This window comes from Mustela nivalis, assembly GCF_964662115.1.
Source record: "Mustela nivalis genome assembly, chromosome: 6".
Lineage (NCBI taxonomy): Eukaryota > Metazoa > Chordata > Mammalia > Carnivora > Mustelidae > Mustela > Mustela nivalis.
The window spans coordinates 103697225-103705318 of record NC_139025.1 but is presented as its reverse complement, the minus strand read 5'-3'; positions in this window follow the sequence as shown (position 1 = coordinate 103705318).

The following is an 8094-nucleotide window of genomic DNA, read 5'->3' as shown; positions in this document are numbered from 1 at the left end:
GGTGTTGGGAGGGCAGTACTCCTTCCAAATCCTATAGGAGAGGACCCTTCCTTGCCTCTTCCTCTTTAGCTCCTGGTAACCCCCAGGGTTCCGCGGCGGTGGCATTGTAACTCCAGTCTCTGCCTCCACTGCCACGTGGCTGTCTGTCTTCCTCTGTGTCTGTCTCTCCTTGTAAGGGCACCTGCCACATTGGATGAAGGGTCCACTCTACTCCAGTCTGACCTCTTATTAACTTATCTTAACTAATTCCATCTGCAATGACTGTTTTTCAAATAAGGTCACTTTCTGGGGTGCTGGCGGTTAGAATGGAAACATAGTATCTGGGGTCACAATTCAGCCCATAAGTGTTTTGGTTTGCACTGAATGGGTATACCTTCTTCTGACATCTATTTTCCGTCTTTTTTTGTGGTTTTGCTTTAGGTGCACCTAGAAACTTGTTCATTTGTTTAACCGAATTGAATGGTCTTTTGATAGTTATTCTGTTTATATTTCTTATAGTAACTGATATATTTTAACAAATTTCTGCCATATTTTGTTTTCTGTTTACTAACACCTCCCTTTTTGCTTCTTCTTCTTCTTCTTTTTTGTAAATTTTTTGGCCTCTTTCCAATTGTCTTAACCCAGACTTTCCCCCAAAAGCAGAGTCTGAGATAAGGGCTTATGTGCAGCTTGTTTATTTTACGAAATGATTCAAGGAATAGGAGCAGAGGAGGCGGCTGGGAAGAATGAAACAGAGTAAAGAGAAAGCTAACCGCCATCCCCCTGGGGCCCCAGGAGGAAATGTATAGAATCCGTGGCAGGCTGGCCCACAGACATGTTCATGCTGTTTTTCGATCTCAGCTGTGTCATTTTCATTTCCTCTAGATCATGGGAGCCTGGCAAGTGTCTAGAGCAGAGGGTGTGCCTCACAGGAGAGCCGCCACCTGGGCTGTCTGTCGTTTAACTTTCACACAATCCTCCCAGGCAGTCAATCGTCTCTGTTTCAGAAAGGAACAGATTGAGGCTCAGGGAGGTGACATCACTTGCCTGAAGTCATGCGGCTAAACAGTGATGGAGCCGGAAGGCAGACTCTGGTCTACTTGATTCCATAGCCATTTCCCTTGACCATGAGCTCCGCCATCTTCCGTGGTCTGGGGTGTGCATTGAGGCTCACCCTCATTTACTTGCATTTCAGTGTCATTTATCTCACTCTCATGGGTGCAACCTTCCCACAAAGAGGAACAACACAACCAAGCTAAGAAATGTTCTCTGTGTGTGGGTTTGAACCCGTCTCTGTCCAGACAGGAGTATTCTAGAGAGACTGAGAATTATAGAAGTCAAGAGATTTCTTAACCTTTATTCAAAAAGGACTTCTGTTTTTGTTTTTTGTTTGTTTTTGGCCCGCAGCTCTGTCTACTCCCTAATGAGTATGGATTTTTTAGTAAATCGGGTAATTATTGACTAAGGCAGGGACTACTGCAATTGAGAAATTAACCATGTCTGTTTTTCTTCTGCAAGCTCACTGGAAAAGAATGTGAGGTATTTTCCCCTCTTCCTCTCCAGAGGCCCTTGGGTTTTGTAGGGGCCAGGCTTCTCTTGCCCCAGGGGCAAGTTAAAGGCCTTTCTTGGATTTTCTAAGGGTCTGGGGACTTAACACTAATTCTTAGAGATGGAGAGGGCTGGGGAGAGTACAGGGGTTCAGAAGTTATTGAGGGCTGACAAGACGCATGAGTGCTGGGCCACCACGGGCACCCTGGGGGTGGCAGGGCTTTGGGGAATGGCTAAGTTAGGGGTGGGAGATGGCTAGGGAATGGACACCCCCTATGGCCTTTGATCTGGGGAGGATGCTGTGAGCAGAGGCAGGTAACGTGTCCACTAGGGCTTGGATGATGAGCAACTCAGTACGGACCAGGATGGACCCGATCCAGGTTCTGCCAAAGTTCTTGGAATCCCCCAGGTTCTGGAATCCTGAAGGCCTCAGAGTTCTGCATGGCAGGAGAGTGAAGGCCCCCCAAAGTGGCTGGGATTGCATTTTCTGAGGTCCTCATATGTGGGTCTTAGTATAACTTAACTTAATTTAGAAAATCCACGAAATGTGTCGGAACGATTCCCGAGCGTTGTGGAAAAATTTACATCAGTTACACTGATAATGACCAAATCCTGAGGGGCATTTTTCTAACATACTTGGGAAAACAGGTGTTACTTTTTTTAATGCTTTGGAAAGGGTTGATCAATAATTGACAAGATATAACTATTTCAAGATTTTCTTCTGGTAAAAATATCCTCTATCCTGATCATTTAAATTCCAAATTACCTCCAGATGAGGCTTTAAAAACACCCTGGAATTAAATCCACACCAAATGGAGTTTCTGTGGGAACCTTTGCCAACTCCGAGGACGGCCTATGAGTGTTCAAAAGACTGGGATGTGGACCAGGCTAGAAATGCAACTTGGGGCCCTAAGAACCCTGGTCTGCGTGACTCAGCTGGGGGCCGCCGGCCCTGGAGGCTTGCCCAGAGCTGAAGGGTCAGCTGGAAGAGCCTTAGGAAGGGGCACAGGGAAATATCTCTGGAATCCCACGACCCTTTCTCACCTACCCTTATTAGACCAAAGAGGCATGACTCGGGAGTGGGGGCCACTGGGCCAGAGGCTGGGCCCAAGGGTTGGGAGCAGCTGGGTTGAGCATCTGTGTGGCTGGAGAGTGTCAGACAGGCTGTATGTGTGTCTGTGTGTGTTTGTGTGTCTGCATCTCTGTATCTCTATGTATATATGTCTGGGTCTACATGTCTTTGAGTGTCTATGTGTATCTCTATGACAGTGTGTGTGTCTCTGCATGCATGTGTCCGTGGTGGTCAGGAATGCACTGGGGCATCTAAACAAGTGGCTCACAGGACCGGTGGCCCAGCTTCTCCATGGAGAAGCCACCTGTGGGAGGTACAGGCCACCTGCAGCAGGTGGGAGGCTGTGGGCAAGGAAAGCAGGGAAGAATAGACTTTGGAACTTCTGCCTGGGTGAGAGGGAGGAGGAAGAAGGAGCAGGGAGGAGGGTGAGGAGTGAGAGGACCACACCCTCAACAAGGGGTTTGGGAAAGCCCAGGAGCCACAGAGAGGCCAAACAGCTCTCAAAATAAACGCACCAGTTTCCAGAAGACAAACAGGGCTCCTTCCCTGCATGGTCACACTGTCTCTTCCTTCCTTGTCCTGCCACCAGGAATACAGGGAGAACATCTTTACTTTCCAGACACTGCTTTGGTTAGGCACCAGCTAGGTGCTTTCCACTTGCCATCTCCATGAGCTTGCTCACCACTCTATGCTTGGTGGTCCCCATCTTAAAGATGAGGAAACTGAGGCTCAGAGGGGTAGGTGGGTTGCTTAAGGTCACAGGCTGATGGGTGTTAGAGCTGAGGGGAACCCATGTATGCTAAAGGCCAGAGTCACTCTGTTATCTGACAGTCCTCTGCCTCTGGGTTGCCCTCTCTTCTTTCTGGGAATGGGCTGTGGAGGCGGGGGTCTGGGGAAGCCTCTAGTTAGCATAGGGTTAAGAACATGAACTTTGGAATCAATCTGGAACTTGAATCTCCATTTAGGAGCTCTGTGACCCTCGATGCGTCAGTCAGCTTCTCCATGCTCCAGTTTCTCCATCCAAAAAATGGGATAATAGTGTTTACCTCGTTGGCTGTTGTGTGGATTAAATGAGGCAACATGTAGACATGCAAAGCATTTGGCAGCCGGTCATCACTCAATAACTGGAAGCTGTAACTAATAATCATGGTGGCAGCAACAAAACCAGCCCAAGCCTCTGGAGAATCACAAAAAACAAGGTGAATTCAGTTCTATGCAGGGACAAGGAGGTGACAGCTGTGTCATCGACAAAACCAGAGAGAGAGAGAGAGAGAGAGAGAGAGAGGAGGTGAGCAGCCTGCTGGCTGGCCTAGCAGAGGGAAGGCACAGATATCAGGGACCCCTAACCTCGAGATAGAAAGTTCTGGCATGGATCTGGATGCATGTCCTAACTTTCACCTCTTTTGCTCTCAGAGTGTTATTGGGGCATGCCAAGTGCTGGGCATTTGCATGGATAGGACAAGTATGACCCACAGTAAGGGCTGGAAGCCAGTACTGGAGGGAAAGGGACTGGCACCAGGTACCCAAGTGTGTCTGCTCTTTGTTCCAACACCTGTCAGAAGGGAATTCTGCACGTCATCAGTGTGATGGGGGAAGACCAGCCCAGAGCCAAGACACCTACCATAGGCCAGCGGTGGTGTCGGTCAACACTACTGGGTCTCCAGGGGGATACATTTTTAGTGGTTTTATTGTCTTGAGTAACAAAAAAGATTCATGAACATTGTGAAAAAGTAAAACAGTGATATGGAGCTAGAGATCTACACACATGTAAATTTTTTATTACAGAAGTTTTCAAACACACACAAAAGTCGTAGGAACAGCATGGTGAACCCCCATATCCTCAGGACCTGCCTTCGACAACCACTAGTGTGTGCATGAGAGTCCCAATGAAAGCAACATGGCTTTAACAACTTTCCAAAGTGTTAATGAGCTCCAGCGAGTCCATAACACAAATGTGTTACATCTCCTGATATCCAAGCACCGGGAGTTACTCCCCACCTCCTTCCCCAACGGGCTTGAACATCGATCTGAATGAGGTAAGAAAAAGATCAGTTAATTTACTCTGAATCATCCAAGCAGTTCAGCCAGCACCTGAAACCTAGGTGTTCCATAAGCGTTGAAGTAATAATAGCAACAACAACAGAACAAGAGCTCGTGTTTAATGAGCACTGACTATGGGTTCGCTCACTGAATTCTCACACCAGGCCCATAATGTGGATCCCATCTTCTTCCCTGTTTTACCAAGGAGGAAACTGGACACGAAGAAGTTCAGCCACTTGCCCAACTCCATGCAGTTAGAGTAGAGCAAGGGCTCAGACCCAAGGGCTGTGGACTCCAGAGTCTGTCTTCTAAACCAGATGACCCCTGAAACAAAGCGGGACATAGGCAAAATGAGTCCTGCTGGGAAAGATGAGGAGGAGAGAAAGTCGCTTGGACTGATCGCTGCTGTGGGGCCAGGCACTGGGCTATCTGTTCCCCTCTAATGTCCTCACAACTTCCTGTCACAGAGCCTGTAGCCCTCACGAGGAGATGACGTTAGCCTTCTTCCCAAATGAGGAGCTCTCCTGGCTTCCTCAGTGCCAGGCCTTGGGTGGGATTCTGTATTTTGAAAATACATACATACATACATACCTTAAGTGTAAATCTGCATAAAGATAAGTCAGGAAAAATACCCACCAAACATCAACAGGTGCTTATCCTCTCCCACTCACAGTGGAAGTTTCAGGGGAGTGGGGGTGGGGGGAGATGGCTCTAGGGGTTTTTCTTTTCTTTTTGTGACTCTCAATTTCCTCATCTCTCTACAATGAACTCTTTTGTGTTACAGAGAATAAAGGAAGGAAAGAAGGGGAAGAGAGAAAAAAGAAAGGGAGAGAAAATGGTGTTCCAAGGCCACCCTCAGCCAGGGCCAGGGCCGGAGTGGGCATGAAGGCAGCAAGCAGTGCCGAGATCAGGAGCATCGGACAACGTGAGATGGGCAGCCCCAGGGGACGCCAGGCTCAGGTTAGGCCCAGACTGGCTTTAAAGGTCATGGTGCATGGGTGCATGTGTCCTTATCGGACCCGGGGGGCACCCAGAGGGCACAGCAAGTCAGCTTGTATAAAAATACACAGTGCAGCCCAGCTAAGGTTTCTGGAGGGGCCTGCACCACAGGAAGCAGCCGCCCTTTTCCTCGGAGACCTCCAGGCCCATGCTCAGTTGGCAGGTCCTCCCAGAGCCAGGGCTGTTTGTTCTCAAACGCTGCATCTTTGGGATTAAAAATAAGCCCTCGGGCCTGGCTGCATTCTCAGTGCCCTGGGGGCAGAGATGGGCCGTGCTCCCAGTCTGGCAGGATGGTGTTATTACCCTACATATTCCCCTGCCAGCTTGGCCGCCCTCTGTCATGAGCCCTTGTTGAGAAGGAAAGGAAAACAGGGATTGGCAGCGTCGATCAGGTAGGAAAGCAAGCAACGCAGATGCTACTGAAATCGCAGTGGAGCTCTCTCCTGAGAAAATAGGCCCTTTGGGGACCGCTAAGCGGCACACACACGTAAGTTCTGTGGCATCACAAGGAGGAGTTGAAGAGGCCCGCGGTGCCCCCATGTGTGTGCAGCAGTCTCAAATCCCACCCTTAGAATTGCTCCTTTCTGACGGGCAAGTAGTGTCACTACTAGTGGGTGCCGGGGACTGACGTTAGGACCACCTGAGCTTGGGTGAGACTGCTGTAATTTTAAGATCTTATGAATGCAGGGCCTCCCTCCATTCGGATCCTTACTCCCATGGCTGAGGATCCACAGGTGAGCAGAGTTCCCCTCCTTGCAGCTGGGAGAGCCCCCTGAAAGGGGAATGCCGCAGTGTAGACGTGGTGTCGATGAGGCAGGTTGAGAGCTCCCCAGCTCTCAGGACCTGGAGGAGGGGTGGGGGCAGGAGCTGTGCTGGGAGAGAGCCCACCTCCAGAGATCTGAAGGAGGGGGCTGTAGGGATAAGGACTTAGAGGCCAAGGACACACAGTTTCACCTGGGGACCATCCGGCCTTGCAGGCAATGGGGGGGGGACATGGTGCCGGAGCAAGCCATCCCACGTTTGGGGTGATGAAAAGGGTACAATTGTTTTGTGATGCTGCCAGAAGTGCCATGCTGAGAAACAAGGCGTGATGGGCTGTTGATGGTGGCCGTTGGCACCAGATTTGGGCATGAGGAGACATGCATTGCAAGCATCAGGCATCCCTGCCTTGTCCCCACCTGGAACTGCACAGCAAGGGTAATGATGGCAGTGGCCCTGCCGGGAAAGGGAGTGGCGGAGGCCCAGACCACAACCAGACAGTTCCTGCCTTGATAGCAAGTGTCAAGACAACTGCTCAGACAGCCTGAGGTGTTGAGTGGTTGGTGAGGAACCTGAGAGAGTCACCTTTCCCACCAGAGAAGTGAAGTCCCCGTGCTCATCCAGTGCCCACAGAGAGCCCAAGGAGAGCACTGAGGGAGGGCAAGGCGTTAGAAGTGAGGCATGCCATGGGTCAAGAAATCGGTTGGGACTTCGCAGCCATGTCCATCTTTAGTCACTGATGCTTTCTGGAGAATCAGTGAGGAGAAGGAATGGGATATACAAGATGGCGAGAGAGTGCCCCAAATGATGAAGCCAAAGGAGCCCCTTGGGATGATTGGGAAGGCTCCACAACGCTCTCGGGAGGTAGCTCTCCTGGCCCCTGAGACTTTCTGGAAGGCTGGATGGGGAGGAAGAGGAACTCTTAGGTGGCTGGGACAACTCACATCACCCCAGAAATTGAGGTTCTCATGAGGAAAGTGGGGGGCTGAGTAGCAGCATGTGTGGCCCAGCAGTCTCCGGGCCTGCACACTAACAGCTGTTTTCTGGGCATCCCTGGGCTTCCTGCCCTCCTTTCCCAGGAGGGCCGCCTGCAGCTTTAGAATACTTCTGTGGGTCTCTTGCTTTCCTTTCTCAAGCCCCCAGACTCATACTCTCATGCCTTTAACCTGATGCCCTCAGCTCCTTATTTATTGTAAAGACCAAGCCAGGACCCCCTCAGCTTTCCTCTTTTCTCCTGTCTCTACCTTCACCTTCTCTGTCCCGCTCCTGTGGTGGAAGTTTGTCCCCTCTGTTCCAAGGAGAACCCCCCACCCACCTGCATCTTTTCCATCCTATCAACCTACTGTTCTTTCCTCCAGGATTTCCAAGCTCTCTCTCTAAAGACAGCACCCTGCTTCAGAGAGCTCCCCTGACAGGCTGTAGCCTTGCACCTGGGGCCCTTTGGAGCCACCTACCAACACCTCCCTTCCCTTCATTGCCAAATACAGCTTGTCTCTGGCTTGATGGGTTGGTCGGCTGCTTGCTTGCCTGCCTGCTTGCTTGGTTGATTGACTGATGGCTACAAAAGCCACCTCCACCTTCCCACCCCTCCGGCCCTGACTCTGCCTTGCAGTCCCAGCACAAAGCATTCCTTATCACCAAGCCCTGGGCTCTGGCCAGCCTGGAGCCTCTTCCCTCCAGCCCACAGACGCCTCACC